The following is an 18,571-nucleotide window of genomic DNA, read 5'->3' as shown; positions in this document are numbered from 1 at the left end:
ATAGGCGTGACCCACTTCGTGGAAAACTTTTGCGTTTCGGAGGTGTGGGGTGGCTAGTTGGGAGAAAGGATTGGTGTTAGAAGTAGGAGTATTTCCAGGATTTACCGAAGGTGTCTGTAGTTTAGCAGACAGCTTACTGCATTACTTACTTTCATTCGTTGTAGTTCACCCTCTAGTTCCGATATTTTAATCTTAAGGCCTCTTGAAGCGCCGGCAGACTTTTGGGTTTTATTGAGATTTTCACTTGGCTTGTCTTTTCTCCTCAAACTACATATATTTTATTTATCTGAGTTTGAATCCGAATATAAACGCACACTGGTAAAATGTAATATTTTTCAAGGAAAAGAATAATATATATTAGGGCAAATTTTAATATTGATATGATTTAGATGACTGAGATAATGTTAGAAATTGTTCAGTGTTCAAATTTATGTATTTTGAATTGAATTAAAGCAAAAAGGTCAATACACTAACATTTAGAAAAAAGTTTTCATAGAAAAGAAACACTTAAATTAGTTTGGTAATATTGTGAAGACTGATATGGAATACGGTTCGTATTCTTTGACAACTCCTTGACAATCTTGACAACTGTTCTTTGTGTAATTTTATTTTGTTCGGTATCCGATCCTATAATGCTCTTTGGCGAATTACGGAAAGAGGTTATTTCAATCTGCCAAAATGTGGAGAATGTGTATCGTATAAATATTACTCCAGGAGCTGACCCAGCGTACTAAATTTGATAATATGCTTTCCTTAGTTAACTTAATGCTGTCTTGTTAACCCTAATTAGTTTACTTGAAGGATTCTTCTAAAAAAAATCTAATTTACAGCGCAATGTAGCTTACACTACTATAAAGAATGAACAATTTTGACACAACTTAAAACAAATAATGTTTCATCTCCTCTTGGGATGCCAATTGTAACTGATGCGATGACCAGGTAGGAGTGCACTGAAACTACACATAAACTGTTAAAATTGTAATTTGAATTGTGCGCCTCTTGAGAAATAATCTTCTTCTTGAGAAATAATAAATTCTTTTAAGCCCAGAAAGACTTATTTACTGAGAAAAGTAATAAAGTTAACCTAAAACGTCAATACGACAATTGAAAGGTGATTTCTCGTAACATTTGGAATAAGGGTTCTTAAATTGTCAGCAAACAATCAATTGGCATTAATTGAAAAGTTAACCTGCCGAGATAATTACGTAAACTGATTATTTGCTATAGAAACACATCTACAGCAAGAGAAGTTGTGGACTGCATAAAACCCCCCACATGTGTCATTGTGGACACAAAACGAGACACAAAGGCAAAAACTAAGATAAATTTACTAGTTGACTCAATAAATTACGTGCACATACAAAAGAGTAGTACTGCAAAATAAGTATGGGATAAATCTTGGTTGACACGCTGTGATGGGCTGCTGCATGATCTCTGTAATACTTCACATACTGCATGTTAAAACGTAGAGAAATATATGAGTAAAATAATGTGTACCGCTCACAAGCTCAGAAACATTGGTTTCGAAGTTGACGATGAATGGCTATTTACAGTGCTACTCTCCGGTCTACCAGAATCCTATCAACCAATGATTATTGCTATTGAAAGCTCCGGCATGAAGATACCTTCTGTTTCTGTGAAATCAAAACTATCACAAGATGTTAAACAACCTGAAAGTGACTCAACAGTATTGTCAGTCATCAAGAAAATTAAAAACAACCACAAAAACAAAGTAAGGGTCCAAGGTGCTACACTTGTAACAAGTAAGGTCATAAAAGTCCTCAAATGCAAATCCAGAACCAAGAATGTTCAACAAAAAGCAAGTAGTTCATCATATGCTGCTGCGTTTGAGGCAACATCCAGCCAAAATGACCCATGGTAAGTGGCTTCCGATGCATCGTCACACATGACAAGACGTAAGAACATGCTTGAAAATATGACGGCTCCTGTCATACATAAAATCAGAGTCGCAAACAACAAAGTATAATCTGTGCAATGCTCAGAACAAGTGAGGTTGCACCATTATGACGATGAAGGTCAAAACAAAAAGGTGCGTGCTTTTTACAAAAGTATTATGTGTTCCTAAATTGGCAACAAATCTATTGTCTCTAAGTCAGATTATTTGCGATGGTAGCCAAATAAAATTTGACGGAACGAGCTGTGTTATTATGAAGAGCAGAAGTGAGGTAGTATCTTCCTACTGTAGCTTTATGTTAGGGTCGACTGGAACAGTATTAGGATCAGCATTAGTCATTTCAATTCTGTTTAAAATTTGTTCCATATAAATACTAAAACTCTTTTCGGTGTAGATTCGAATTTGGCATGCCAGCAGCAAGGGAATTGTTTTAACCCATATGGTGACTTGTTCAATTTACATACCATGTTTTCGTCATGATCCAACCCTTCTTGTTAAGTCATAAATAGGTGTCTTCAAGTTCTCCAAATAAAAATGCTGTCTTTACGTCTAGTTACTTGATTTTGTGATTATTTTGTACAGCCACAGATAGTAACGATCGTATTGAACTGATTGTTTGTGCAAAAGTTTCCTGGTAATCAACACGTGACATTTGTCCATATCATTTCACACACAGATGTGATTTGTAACGTGGTCATGAAATAAATGAATCACTGTCATTAAAGTTATTATAACAAATCGAAAAATCATCTCGATATTTCTTTTCTCTGTCAATTTGATGACACTGTCAATTAAAACAAATAGAAATATAATAAAAATATAACCACAATTTGATGTAATTTTAATACAATGAAAGAAACAAATCAAAATTACTTGAAAGATGACAACTTTTTTCTAAATTACATATTTCGAATATGGTTTAATTGGTCATTGGACGTTTTGTTTATATTGTAACGTGTGGCACATGTCACAAGGAAACGTAATCTTAGCAACATAAATGTTATTTTCTTTTATTTGATAAACAAAATTCCTTCGTTGCTACTGAAACTTGAAAGTTCGTGATTTCCGTGATTTTTCAGCACTCGTAATCGAAATCCTCAAACAAAAAGTTGCCATTATTGTAATTGTTTAAATATTTCACTTTTTTTAAATCAACAGTAAATTAATGTGGTTGATTCTTTCAGCTTGAATTAGTGAGCGACAATTTTCAACTATGCACTGAATTTTTCTCTTTCACTTTTGGTTGGGTTATCACTCTCCCACAACACTAAGATACCAATGTTTCCATATTTGCTAATTTTATGACGAAAATTATTTAGATTCCTCATGTCTGGATGACAAGTTTAAATAATGTCAACACAACTTTTAAACCAAATCATGAAATATTGATTTCTATTCTACAATTTTCTGCGTAAAGATTTGCAATCTTTTTACAGTAGAAATTTATAAGTAATAGCATTCTTTTGTTGATTTATTACATATATATTTTTAGTGTCTCCACGTTTTCTTGAGAGTTGCTATCGAGTACGCACGTTTTGACAACTTTCTGACAACTTAGTCAACTAATGTTGAAGTATTTCCGTTTTGGTTAATTGCTGATCTTATAATCGCGATACCGATTATAAAAAGAGGTTATTTTATACGACAAAGCATCGCAGAACCTGGAATCCTATTAACCATTATTTTTCTAAAAATCTACTTTATAGTGCAACAAGGGCAACATAATTAAAAGGAACGCTTACGAAATTATAGACATTCAAGAAGTGAGACACGATTACTTGTTTTACTTATATGTTCCGTACTTGCTTTAAAAATATATTAAAATCGTGGTAGTAACTCTCCATATGCGTTGAGTTGTAAATGGAGTTCTTAGGATGCTTTATTTAAATTTGCAATTTGTAATAAGAAATAATTTTTGAGGGTATTAGAGAGTTTGATGAATAACCCGAAAAGGTTTGACAATGACAGAATACAGAAGGGCGTGACAACTAAGTTGACTTATTAATTACTAGTCAATAATAGTTGATGTTAACAGAGAAATGGAAAGATTAACTATTTCTACACATTATTTCTTCTTCAACAATAACGCATACTTTAAGCTGGAATTTATATGCTAAATTACTGTCCATCCCATCTAAAAATTGTTCTGCAATCAGTGCACTAGAATATTCACCAGTTTTTCTTTTACATTTACGCAAATTTATTTTAGTTTGAGCCAAACCAACTTTTCTAGATAAACTACCGCCTAATCTGTTACACATTTCTAAATTTCAAACATATTACATTAAAATCTTTTATGTAAAGTGTAACTTTCGAAAATAATGTTGATTTATTTTTTTTTAAAAAACTAATCACTTTACATTACAATCGTTATGATTATCTACAGTGGAAAACTTACTTGACAACTCCAGCCCAGTTAGTTCAGCAAACAATAAATCATGACAGATTCTATCAGATGCCTTTTAAAAGTCTGTATAAACAACATCAACCTGTAAATGATTTTCAAGAGCAACAACTGTCGAATTGTTATAAATAAGAAGGTTGGTCGCAGAAGATTTACATTTGCAAAATCCATGTTGACTCTCATTTATAATATTTTGGAACTATTCTGAAAATGAATTTTTTTGGACAATTATGGAATACAAAACATTTTTCATACAGGCCTAAATTTGTTACAAGTAAACTATCTCCATTCTTTAAGGTAGGTGTAATAAATGATTTTTTCTGTACATTAGGAAATAAAGCACATTTTAAAAACTAGTTAAATTCCATTTTTGGAGGCTTTGTTAATGATAATCCACAATTCATTCAATGCTGTAGAAGGAATATCATAAGGACCTCTATTACTAGATAAATCTGACTTCTGAGTTCATTAAAAACATCAATCTGGAAAAAATTATTATTATTTTTTGAATATAAACCAAAATATTTTCATGACAAAACGATATTGCTTAAATTTGTGTTTGCATTGAAAGCTAAAAAACGAAACAAACAGCTCACGTGTAAAGACTAAATACTTATTTATTTCTTTCGTAGTTTTCGTCTTTTCAACGACGAAATTGTAAGTTTCCAAATAATTGTTCAAGTTCAGTTTTGAAATCAAATTACATTTTGTACATATTCAGGTTCCAACAGCAATGAAGGCGATATGTTTATTAATCAAAAGTAAAACATACTTCTGTTGTCTGAAGAATATGCAATGCTTTAATACAATTCAATATACATAAATTTGGACACTAAGGAAATCGGGTTCCTCTGGAAACGTCGGCAGACATTTGGTTTTTATTGAGATTTTCACTTAGCTTGTCTCTGTTCCGGACACTACACATAGTTCACACACATAGTTTATTGATTTAGTAACCGAAGTTACCAGCCAAATTAACAACTCTCCTCTTTCGAATATGGTAACTGAATTGGTCTGAATTTAGTTAGTTACTAAATTCAGACAAATAAAAAAATTTGTTTACCTGGTTGGTAACCTTGGTTACCAATCCAAGAAACAACTGAATTAAGTTTAGGTTTTCGTACTATAAACAGTTTAATAACTGAATTAGCGGTCATGAAATGAGTAAACAGCAAGCGTGCCTGCAAGAAGTTTGAGTGCTTCAGAGTCCTATTGGGGCCACACGGCACATCGCCAGTTTCATTTCAGAAGAAGTTCCTATTAAGAGACAAAAACCGTGAAATAAGAAAATGAAAAGGCGGCTCAAATCCAGGTTCGATTGTCAGAAAGACACAGCTAATTATTGTAAAGCCCCAGTTTTGATCGGCTGGATTAGAGTACATTAGAGTACCAATTAATTCTCTGTATCGTGTGGAGTCTTTGTACATTTTTAAATCTCTGTTAACTTTCTAAAATATATTTTTTTTGTTTAAGTGTTACTCTTTTCTTACTTTGGTTAATTTCTATTCCAAAAAAAACCTAGCATTCTTTGATCTTCAATTTCTCAGCTAATTCTCTCTTACTTTCATTACCAGTTCGTTTTTCAGCAGTTCTTTTGTACTCCTTAAATTTTTCAAGAAATTCTCCTTTTGACATGAGAAAATACACCTTGCACCATCCACTATTATCGTCTATAAATGTTAGAAGATATCTTGATCCACCTCTGGTTCTAACTCGCTTTGGTCCGCAGATGTCTGAATGAACAATATTCAGTAACTGCTTACTTCTTAATTCTCTGGCAGTAAAGGGTGTCCTTGCATATTTACCTCATTGATATATGCCACACCACGTGGGTAATTTATCGTTATCCAATTTTATTTATACTTAATCAAATAATATAAAATATATAAAATATATAAAATAATTGTTTCAAAAGTGCCATACATCTTTGGAAATCTCACATCCTTTGATACTCTTGAGGTCCGATGGGCTTATGCATAGGATGATGTCCGCATTTACCTTTTTATCTTATTTACATCCACGTTTTAAGCGCTGATTCACTTTTTTTGACACCCTGACATCTAACTGACTTTGATACTTCATTAACGAAATTCCAGGTATCGATTTTGGTAAGTAACGCCTCTACCTGAATCCGCCTCGTGTCGAAATTTTCTTTGGATAGAAGTTCAATTCTTGTACCACAGATCGCCATCTCGAGTCCCATGTTTCGATAGTATGGACCTACCTTATAACTGATTCTACATCTGAGAATTAAGCTTGTTTTTTCTAATTATAATTTTAGAATAGTGCCGAAGTAATTCTTCCTTAAAATTTAATCTGTACTGTAATCAGTAAATGTGTTTCCTAAAAAATTATGTCGCATATATCTTTTAAGTACTTCTTTCCACTAACTAATTGGAGGTTAAAATTAATTAAATTAACCACAAAACTTAAACAAAGTAGTTTCATTTGGAAAGTTATATTATATTTAAATATTTGGGAACCACATTTATAGTCATTTAGTGTAAGTTGAAATATAAGGATGAAATTGATTCGGAACAGTTCTACCTTTAAAGTTATTATAACTCATCTCGACATTTCTTTGCTCTGTCAATTTGTTGACACTGTGGATTCAAACGAATAGAATTATAACAAAAAATATAACTGAACCACAATTTGATGTAATATTAATACAATATAAGATCAAATCAAATTTACTTGAAAGAAGGCAACGTGATTCCAAACCACATATTTCGAATTAGGTTTAATTGAATTAACCATAACTCTTGCCTATAATTGGACAGGCTGACATACATCATAAGGTGACGTAATCTTAGCAACATAAATGTTATTTTCTCTTATTTGACTAATAATCTTCTTTCGTTGCTACTGAAACATGAAAGATTGCAAAATATCACTCAATACAAAACTCACTCCAAAATGTTTGTTTAATTTTGTAAGTACTAATTAATTAAAATTTTATTTATGTGTATATACATCAGGCAAGTTACTTGTTTTCAATTTCATCCCCCACGTCTCTTAGTAGCAAAATATATTTCTGCATTTAAGTATAAAGTTAATGAAAACAATTTCTATTCACATGTTAATTATCTGTCAGATTCACAGACAGTAATCCTGTGATGGAAAATAAATGTCGTCGAGACATCTACAACTGATTTGATTTCAGTGACTCGTAATCGGAACCTTCGGACAGTAGGTTCCTATTATTGTAACTGTTTAAATATGTCACTTTTTTAAATCAAAAAATAATTCACGTAGTTGTTTCTTTAAGCAAGAATTAGTAAGCGGCAAATTTCAACTAGGTACTGAATTTCTCTCTTTCACGTTTGGTTGGATTATCACCCTCAAACAACACTAAGATACCAATCTTTCTAATTTTGCTAATTTTATGTCAAAATTTATTTAGATTCCTCATGTCTAGATGACAAGTTCAAATAATGACAACACAATTTATAAACAAAATCAAAACACAATTTTCTGTGTAAAAATTTGCAATCTTTGTTGAGTTGAAATTTATAATTAATAGCTCATTTGTAATTTTGATGAAATTTTCATCTACTTTAGTGCATATATATTTTAAGTGTCTCCACGTTTTCTTGAGAGCTCGTAACCGTTACGCACGTTTTGACAACTTGCTGACAAATTAGACTACTTGGGCATGTTGGGGTATTTTCATTCTAATTAGTTGCTAATCTTATAATCGCGATTATAGGAACCTGGGATCATTTTAAGTGGCATTTTTCTAAAAAAACTACTTTACCGTGCAATAAGGTATAACATAACTGAAAAGAAAGATAAACATTCAAGAGGTGACACTCAATTTACTTGGTTTATCTATATGCTATATGCAGAATCTTAACATCTACTACATGTCTGATCGGTATTCTAAATAAATGATTTTCCAAGTAAATTGCGTCTCAATTCTTGACTCTGTTATAGCGTAAGCTTTATTTTCAAGAATAAGATATTTTTTCGCATTGTAAATTAAATTATATCAGCAGAATGCTACACAGTTAACTGTGGCAGGAAAATAGCTCCTCGATTATTATTATAGGATCCTGTGTTCAGAATATCTCGACAATTTAGAAGAACAACTTTGTGTACTTGGTAAGGCCATTATAAAATCGTCCAACAAGCAAAATCTCCAACATCAGTTGACAGTTAGTTGTCAAAACACACGTACAGAACCAGAGTTCTCAAAAACTTATTCTCTCGTTTTAAGAAATTGTTAATAAATAATTTAATTATTTACTCCAAATAGTATTATTCAAGTCTTAACCGTTAATTTAAACCACACACATTTTCCATTTAAATTTGATCCACTGATGTTAATCATCAAATTTGACTTTCCTTAGAAATTATGTGTTATTCCTTATGAATTACATCTGAAATAAATTAATGGCGCGTATGTTGTTGTTGATTTTTTGAATGGTGAGACACCTACTGTTCTAAAGTTTCACAGCACATCTTGAATGTTGAAATTGTTAATATTTTAAATTAAGTTTTGGGAACAGTTGTAAATTACAGATGCTAGGTTACAACAAGTGTTCTATTGTTTTTTTAAATTTGGATTCCCTTAGATACAGAATTTATTGCAGTTAATCAAGGCGGAATATTGTAACAATTACATTAATAACGAAATATATCTATTTTAGAGCTCTGATTTCAAATAGTGTTAATTAATCATGAAATTCTCGGAAATCAAGCCACATGAAAATTTCCCGTGGGCTTTTATTTTGCTGTATTAAAATATTACCAATTATATTTAAAGTTCACTTAAATAAAGTTAGGAGATAAGATATATTAACAAAACACCAAAATGTCTTAGAAACTGTAAAAAAAAATCCCGATTTGTATATATATATATATATCAAAAGTTAACCAAAGTTGTACAATATTACAGAGTACAGAGAGTATTTAGTGTAAAATATCGTGTTATATATACCGCCCCTTTGGTTGACTGAATCAACGCACTACAACGCCGTATAATCAAATTGAGACATCCCTAATTAAAAATCGCTCCGTTATTTTCCTTCTTTCAAAAAAATCTTTGGTCACTGTGTTTTTCATTCTCTTCTACAATATGATTTATTCAATCAATTTTTGAAGATAATTTTTGCAATACCCTCAAAAATTATTTCTTTTTACAGAATGCAAATTTAAATAAAGTATCTAAGAACTCCATCTACATCCCAACGCATATGGAGAGTTACTACCACGATTTTAACATATTTTTGAAGCAAGTATGGAGCATGCAGGTAAAGCAAGTAAATTGTGTCTCACTTCTTGAATGTCTATAAGAGCATAAACTTTCATTCCAATTATGATATACCTTATTACAGATGTTTTAGAAGAATACTGCTTAATAGGATACAAGGCTCCGCGATGTTTGATTGTATATAATTACTTCTTTCCATGATCGGTATCGCGATTATATGATAACCGAATAAGCAGAGCGAAAATACTACAACTTTAGTTCTCGATGATGTTGTCAGTGTTTTGTCAAAACATGCCTACTCCCAAGAAAATATGGAAACACTAAAAATATATATGCACTAAAGTAGATGAAAGTTTTAACAAAACTGCAACAGATAAATCTATTAATTATAAATTTCAACCCAACAAAGATTTCAAATCTTTATTTCCCCAGAAAATTGTGAAATAGAAATCACTATTTCATGATTTGGTTTATAAATTGTGTTAACATTATTTGAACTTGTCGTCCAGACATGAAGAATCTAAATAATTTACGACATAAAATTATCAAATATGGAAAGATTGGTATATTAGTGTTGTTTGAGGGTGATAAATAAAGGTGAAGGAGAAAAATTCAGTGCATAGTTGAAATCTGTCGCTCACTTATTCAAGCTGAAAGAATCAACTACGTGAATTTACTGTTGATATAAAAAGGTGAAATATTTAAACAGTTACAAAAATAGCAACTTACCGTCTGAAGGTTTAGATTACGAGCCCTGCAAGTCACTGAAATCAAATCAGTTGCAGATCTCTCGTCGACATTTATTTTCGACAGGTAATTAATATGTGATAGGTGAGGGATAGAATTGAAAACAAGATAAATAGCCTGATGTATATACACATAAATAAAATTTTAATTAATTTGTAATTAAAAAATAAAGCGAGTGAGTGTGTGATTGAGTGACATTTTGCAAACAAGTATCAATAGCAACGAATTGTTTGTCAAAAAATAAAATAACATGTCAAATTACGTTTCTTTATGGCATATGTCAGAAGTATGTAATTTATAAAAAAGTTGTCTTCTCTCAAGCATATTTGATTTGATTCTTACATTGTATTAATATAACACCCAATTGTGGTTCAGTTATATCTTTTCTTATAATTCGTTTTAATCCACTGTCTCAGCAAATTGACAGAGCAAAGGAATATCGTGATGATTTTTCAATTTGTTATAATATTTTTGATGGTAAAACTGTTTCGAATCAATCTCATCCTTGTATTTCAACCTACAGTGGATGACCATAAATGAGATTCCCAAATATTTAAATATAACATAACTTTACAAATAAAACTACTTTGTTTAACTTATGTCGATATTTTAATATTAGTTTGGTGTTATAAAATGGTTTCGACACATTGCCGATTTTTTCAACATCCAATTATTCAGTGGAAAAATATACAGATATACACAATATAATTATTTATGAATCACATTTTCCGTCATAAATTACAGATTAAAATATAAGTAAAAACTACTACGGCACAATTCTAATATTATAATTACTATAAACATGCTTAATTCTCAGATGTTATTTGAGTTGAAACGTATGCCCATACTATGGAAAACTTTCCATAAATTGAAAGTACCTTCTTTATACACAGACAGATATGTGGAACTCCAATGGGAACATTCCTGTCCTCAGCCTTTTTGATAGAACTTTTGAAGACGGTTTCTTGTTATTGCTGTTTTCTCCTTTATTGTGACTTTTTCTTGACCTTTTATCGGATTTCTTGCATATTTTTTCATATTTCATAGCCTCAGAGAAAATAGCATGCCCTCAACCTCCGGAGATCTATCTTTCAACACTCTAATCCGGAGATTGCATGTTTGCATGATATCCAACCCTGTGAATCCGACAGATACAAGAGACCTTGTCTCTTGGCTGTCTAGACCTCTGCGTCTCTTTTGAACATCTTTTCTTTACTATGTAGCGATTGTTACGTACCTCTTTAGTTTTCCCTTCTATTTTCCTAAACCTTTATGGTTAACTACTCTTAGGTCATGATCTTCGAATCATTGCCCGGAGAGGGGTTTTTAGTCGGTAAAGTCCGGCACTACGTCTTGTAGATTTCCTCCTCTTTGCTCCAATAAAAAAAAATCATAATTTATTCTGAAAACAAATCAATGTGTTATTTTATGAAGCCTTATTTTGTGTTTAGTTGGGAATTCCTGTAAATATAAATAATGAATTTAGCCAAAACTATTCCCTAAAAATAACAGTTTGGTACGATCGGTTTCATTTCTAGCACTACTGTACATAAGTATTTCTGATAATTACAATTCTCAATGAGGAAGAACCTCATTATTAAAGAGAGAATATTTAACTATTAATTTTGAATTGAAGCGTAGGAGCAACTTCAGAAAGATGTGTTTCTTATGAAATAAAAGTCTGAACTGATTAGAGGTTTGTGGTAAACAAATAAAGAAAATTTTTGGGCTACTTGATTTTATGAAAAATATTGTAATATGTTTATATACAACGAAATTCAAATGTCTACAAGTGAATAATGCATAGAAATTCAAACAAAATGGTCCTGTGGCATAAACAACTAGAGTACCTACATTATAAAGGCGTACAGGATTTGTACAGAAAGCGACTGGTACATGGTAATAAATTGGATAATGATAAATTACCCATGTGGTGTGACAATGTCAACGAGGTGAGCAAGCAAGGAAACCCTTTACTGACAGAGAAGGAAGAAGTAAGCAGTTACTGAATATTGTCCATTCAGATATCTGCGGACCAATGCGAGTCAAATTCAGCGGTGGATCAAGATATCTTCTTACATTAATAGACGAATATAATAGGTGGTGCCAGGTTTTTTCCTTAAGTCAAAGAGAGAAGTTTTTGAAAAATTTAAGGAGTACAAAAGAACTGTCGAAAATAAACTGGTAATGATATTAAGAGAGAATTAGCTGAGAAATTGAAGATCATAGATTGCAAGGTTTTTATTTAGAATAGAAATTAATCAAAGTAAGAAAGGAGTAACACTAAAACAAAAAAAATATATTTTAGAGAAATTCAGAATGGTAGATTGCAATCCAATTAAAACACCGTATGACTGCCACTCAAAATTTAACAGAGATTTAAAACCATTCAAAGACCCCGCACGATACAGAGAATTAATTGGTACTCTAATGTACTCTAATGTAACCGATCAAAACTGGGGCTTTACAATAACTAGTTGTGTCGTTGGATGTGGTACCGCCTTCCTTTCTGCCAATAGAACCTGGAATTGAGCCTCCTTTTCCTTTTTTTATTTCACGATTCTTGTCTTTTAATAGGAACTTTAATAGGGTCACTAAATAAAAACGAAAATATCACTACCAACACTTTTCCGTAGTTGCTACCGAAACTTGGTTAAATGACGATCGTTACCTCTGCCATTGATAACGACAGAAAAGTCTCTTATTGTTAGCGACTTTTGTCAATTGTTCAGTGTGGGTAGCAACCAGGGAATATTGTTGAAAATTACAATTTTTTTTGAGTTGTTCGTCCTTCTTTTGTCTGAATTTAGTTATAATAGTTACCATAATCGAAAGAGAAGAGCTGTTAATTTGGCTTGTAACCTCGGTTACTAAACCAATAAACCATGTGTAGGGTCCGGAAAAAAGAAAAGCTAAGTGAAAAACTCAATAAAACCCAAAAGTCTGCTGACGTTTCCAGAGGTACCCGACTTCCTTAGGAATAAAATTTTGAAACTAGAATGTGAGATACAGAGAGTGAAAGAGTGCTTACACAGCTTTGTCGTCTAAACTAGGGATACTATCGGTAAACTCTGATAGTACCACTACTCCTAACGCTAATTCAAAATCTTTATCCCAACTAGCCACCCTTGCATCCCCTGCAAAGTCTCCCAGCTCCAAAACTCAGAAGACTTCTTGGAACTCGGTCACTCCCAAGGAGGTGATGTCAAAATTGTGAACCATTTATGATTCAGTGTTGAAATTTATGTATATTAATTGTATTAAAGTATTTTAGACCAAGTACCCTAAGAATTAGAAGAGCCTTCTCATAGAAAATAAACTCTTAAATTAGTATGGCAGAACTGTGTAGATAGAAATGGAATACAGGTTACAGTACTTTAAATCACAAACATTTATATAACCTTGTTATTAAAGTAATTATTTAACGTTTCTAATTGAATGAAATTATTTGGTAGCGCTTATGGCTAGCCGTCTCAGTCTCAGTTTCGGCTCGTATTTTTTGACAACTCACTGACAATCTTGACAACTGATCTTTGTGTAATTTTGTTTTGTTTGGTGTCCGATCCTATAATGCTCTTTGACGAGAAAGAGGATATTTCAGTGCGAAAAATGGGATCATATAAATACTAATCAAGGAGATGACCCAGCTTACAAATTCCGATAATATGCATTCCTCAGTTAATTTAATGCTGTCTTTTTAACCCAAAGTAGTTTACCTGAAGCATTCTTCTCAAAAAAATCTAATTTACAGCGCAATGTAGCTTACGCTATTACATAGAAATAAAAATTATAACACAACTTAAAACAAATAATGTTTCATCTCCTCTTGGGAATCCAATTGTAACTGATGCGATGACCTGTAGAAACTACACATAAATTGATAAAATTGTAATTTGAATTGTGCGTCTGTAGACAGTTAAGTTGTAATTTTAACACTAAATTCTTAAATATAAGTTTTTCTCCTGAAATAAAAAATTCTTTTAAGAAAAATTAACAGGTTATGGAGCCAGAAAAGCCCAGGGAAGCCGAGAATGGTTTAATTACTGAGAAAAGTAATGAAGTTACTTTAAGTTACTAACAATTACAATAATGGCATCAAGTTGCCATTATTGTAATTGTTTAAATATTCCTAACGAGTTCCTAAGGAGTCCGCACGTTTTGACAACTCTGGCAATTTTGACAGCTAATGTGAGAGTATTTCGTTCTGCTTAATTGCTGTACTTATAATCGCGATACCGATTACGGAAAGAGGTTATTTTATACGACAAAACATCGCAAAACCTGTTATCCTACAGCAGTATTTGTGTAAAAAGCTACTTTAATGTGTGGGCAAACGCATCAAGATATTCTCCAGCTTTTCTTTTACATTTACCCAAATTCAGTTTAGCTTGAGCCGAACCAACTTTTCTAGAAAAACTACCGCCCAATATATTACTCATTTTTAAATTTCAAACACATTACATTAATATCTTTTATCTAAAGTATAACTTGCGAATATGGTGTTGATTAATTTTTTTATAAAAACTAATCACTTTACATTACAATCGTTATGATTATTTACAGTGGAAAAATTACTTGTCAAATCCAGCCCATTTAGTTTAGCAAACAATAAATCATGGCAGATTCTATCAAATGCCTTTTAAATGTCTGTATAAACAGCATCAACCTGTAAATGATTTTCAAGAGCACCAACTGTCGAGAGTTTATAAATAAGAAGGTTGGTCGCAGAAGATTTATATTTGCAAAATTCATGTAGACTCTCATTTATAATATTTTGGAACTATGTCATAATTATTTTGGAAATGATTTTTTTGGACAATCTTGGAAAACAACAAGTAAACTATCTCCATCCTTTAAGATAGGTATAACAAATGATTTTTTACGTACGTTAGGAAATAAAGTAGATTTTAAAAACATATTAAGTTTCATTGTTAGAGGCTTTGTTAATGAAAATCCACAATTCATTCAATACTGTAGAAAGAATATCATAAGGACCTCTATTACTAGATAAATAAAGACTTCTGAGTTCATTGAAAACATCAATCTGGACAAAATTATAATTACGTTTTGAATATAAACAAAAATATTAGATTTGTGTCTGCATTGAAGGCTAAAAAGTGAAACAAACAGCTAACGAAGTGTAAATACTTATTTCTTTTGTTGTTTTTGTCTTTTAAATGACGAAATTGTAAGAAGTTACCAAATAATTGTTCAAGATCAGTTTTGAAATCAAATGATATTTTGTACATATTCAGGTTTCAACAGCATTGAAGGCTTTTATATATTTTCTTTAATAAGATAATAATAAAACTTAAACATCTTTTTTAACTGCTTTTTTTCAATATTGTTAAACTTATAAATTCACATCACATAATTAGGACCTTCCTACTTTCCGCATATTTTGGCAAATTGAAATAACCTCTCTCAGTAATTCGCCAAAGAGCATTACATTATTGGACACCAAACGAAACGAAATTACACAAAGATCAGTTGCCAAGATTGTCAATGAGCTGTCAAAAAATATTAACCGAAACTGAGATCTGAGACGGCTAATCATTAGCGCTGTTTTCTCCCAAACCAATTTAAAAGTTCCTTCTCTATGAGAAGTCTCTTCCAATTCTTAGTGTACTTGGTCTAAAATACTTTAATACAATTCCATATACATAAATTTGAACACTGAACCATAACTGGTGCATTGTAGTTAGACAATTTCGACATCACCTCCTTGGGGGTGACCGAGTTCCTGACTTTTGGAGCTGGAAGACTTTGCAGGAGTGGGGGTGGCTGGTTGGGATAAAGATTTGGGATTAGCGTTAACAACTCTTCTCTTTCGATTATGGTATCTATTATAACTAAATTCAGACAGAGGAAGGACGAACAACTCAAACAAAAATTGTTACTATCAACAATATTCCCTGGTTGCACTTTGAACAATTGACAAAAGTCGCTAACAATAAGTGACCTTTCTGTCGTTACCAATGGCAGCGGTAACAATCGTCATTTATCCAAATTTGAGTGGCAACTACGGAAAAGAGTTTGTTAAGGAATGAAATTGCACATTGATACTTGGAACCCCTCTGTATAGATGCCCTAACGCAAGAGTCATGCTACGCAGGGTTTTTAGTTCTTAGTTTTTAGTCTTTGACGTTTCTAGCCGAGTGCACACTTTGTAATAATATAATAAACGTTTAGTGTTCTTGTAACATCGACTTTTAATCTCATCACACTCACACCTCAGTTTTCAAAAGTGTTTGTAGTGATATTTTTGTTTTTATTTAGTGTCCCTTTTTGTCTGAATTTAGTTAGTTACCAAATTCAGACAAATGAAAAATTTGTTTATTTGTCTGGTAACCTTGGTTACCAATTCAAGAAACAACTGAATTAAATTTTTGTTTTCGTACTATAAACAGTTTAATAACCGAATTAGCGATAATGAAATGGGAAAACAGCAAGTGTGCCTGCAAAAGTCGAGTGGTTCCGAATCCTATTGAAACCGGACGGCACATCGCCAGTTCCGTTCTACAAGAAGTTCCTACTAAGAGACAAAAACCTTGAAAGATGGAAAGGAAAAGGCGGTTCAAATCCAGGTTCTATTGGCAGAAAGAAAGGTCAACCGCCCGGTAAACCCTGAGCACGACTCCGTTCCAAGTTCCGAAAGAGTTAACTATCTAAAGTAAGTAACAACAGCAAAATTCGGCAAAGCGCCACACCGACATCAGACCCCCAAATGGAGTTAGACATAACGTTCGTACTTCGGTTTGAATTTAGTTATAAGAGTTGCCATATTCAGACAAAAGAGAAGAGTTGTTAATTTGGCTGGTAACCTCGGTTACTAAACCAATAAACCATGTGTAGAGTCCACGAAAAAGATAAGCCAAGAGGTACCCGAAAACTAGACGTTAAGATTAAAATCTCGGAACTAGAGGGTGAATTACAACGAATGAAAGTAAGTAATGCAGTAAGCTGTCTGCCTATGGAGGTGTTCTCGAAATCCTGACGACGCACCCCTGTGCTCACCGAAAGGACACGGAAGCACTGGAAGTATTTGTTTCCATTAAGGTCAAAACACAAAAGTTAATAGTTAGAACATGCCTGCTTACAAGGCGACGTGGAATGATAATGCAAGGTACTCAGTAAAACGCTTATTGACTATCTTACAACATTGGTGGGCTGTATACAACTAACTCTGCTCTTACAACTTAACTCCGTTTCTATAACTACGCTCTTCTATTGTTTTTATTCTCCGTTGTCATCACAACCGTTATACACGATGTCTAGATATTCTAACATAACTTGCCTCGAGTGAATTGGACCAATGATGAGTAAGTATAGTGTTTGCATGAGTACTGAGGTTTACACTTTAAACTATCAATTATCATTGGTTGATTGTGTCTTATGAAATTTTATACAATATGTTCCTATTTTATCTACATGTAAAACAATTAAGAACTAAGTTTCCTAAGTTGTTCTCTAAAGAGCTTATAAAATTAATTATTCGTTATTCATTTGTAGACATTTGAATTCCGTTCCCATAAACAAATTTCAATTTTGTTCATAAAATCAGGTAGACCAAAAAGTTTTCTTTACTTGTTTACCTCCAAACTTTAATCAGTTCAAACTTTTATTTCATACGAACCACATTTCTCTGAAGTTGCTCCTACGCTTCAATTCAAAATTATTAGTTAAATATTCTCGCTTTTATTAATGAGTCCCTGCCTCATTGGAAATGATAATCGGAAGAAATACTTGTGTATAGTAATGCTAGAAATGAAACAGATCGTATCAAACTGTTATTTTTAGGGAATATTTTTGTCTAAATTCATTAATTTACTTACAGGAATCCCAACTAAACAAAGAATAAGTACTTTAATTAATTTGTTTTCAGAATAAATTAAGATTGAAATCTTAAAGTACGATGCAAAAGGCAAATGGTGTAAAGATTCTAGTGGCCCAAGAATTGGATTTAAATGTAAGTATAATTTTCATCTGTATTCAAGATTTTTATAATTAATGACATATTTTATGTTAAAACACACAATTAAATTATTTAAATTAAATGAAAAACAAATAAAATTGGTATATATAATAAAATTAATCTTTAACATTAATTTTATATATCTTTCTTAAAGTATTTCGACGATTTGTTGGGCACGAGAACTCCTCACATGGAAAGGCTGATTACCATCATATAAATGAAGATGAAATGAGCCACGACAAAACCTGACGACATCGGCAAATATTTTCTCTGAGGCTATGAAATATGAATAAAAATCTAAGAAATCCGAAA

The sequence above is a fragment of the Aethina tumida genome, chromosome 1, assembly GCF_024364675.1.
Source record: "Aethina tumida isolate Nest 87 chromosome 1, icAetTumi1.1, whole genome shotgun sequence".
NCBI classification, from domain to species: Eukaryota; Metazoa; Arthropoda; class Insecta; order Coleoptera; family Nitidulidae; genus Aethina; species Aethina tumida.
Note: the sequence above shows the minus strand (reverse complement) of the source record.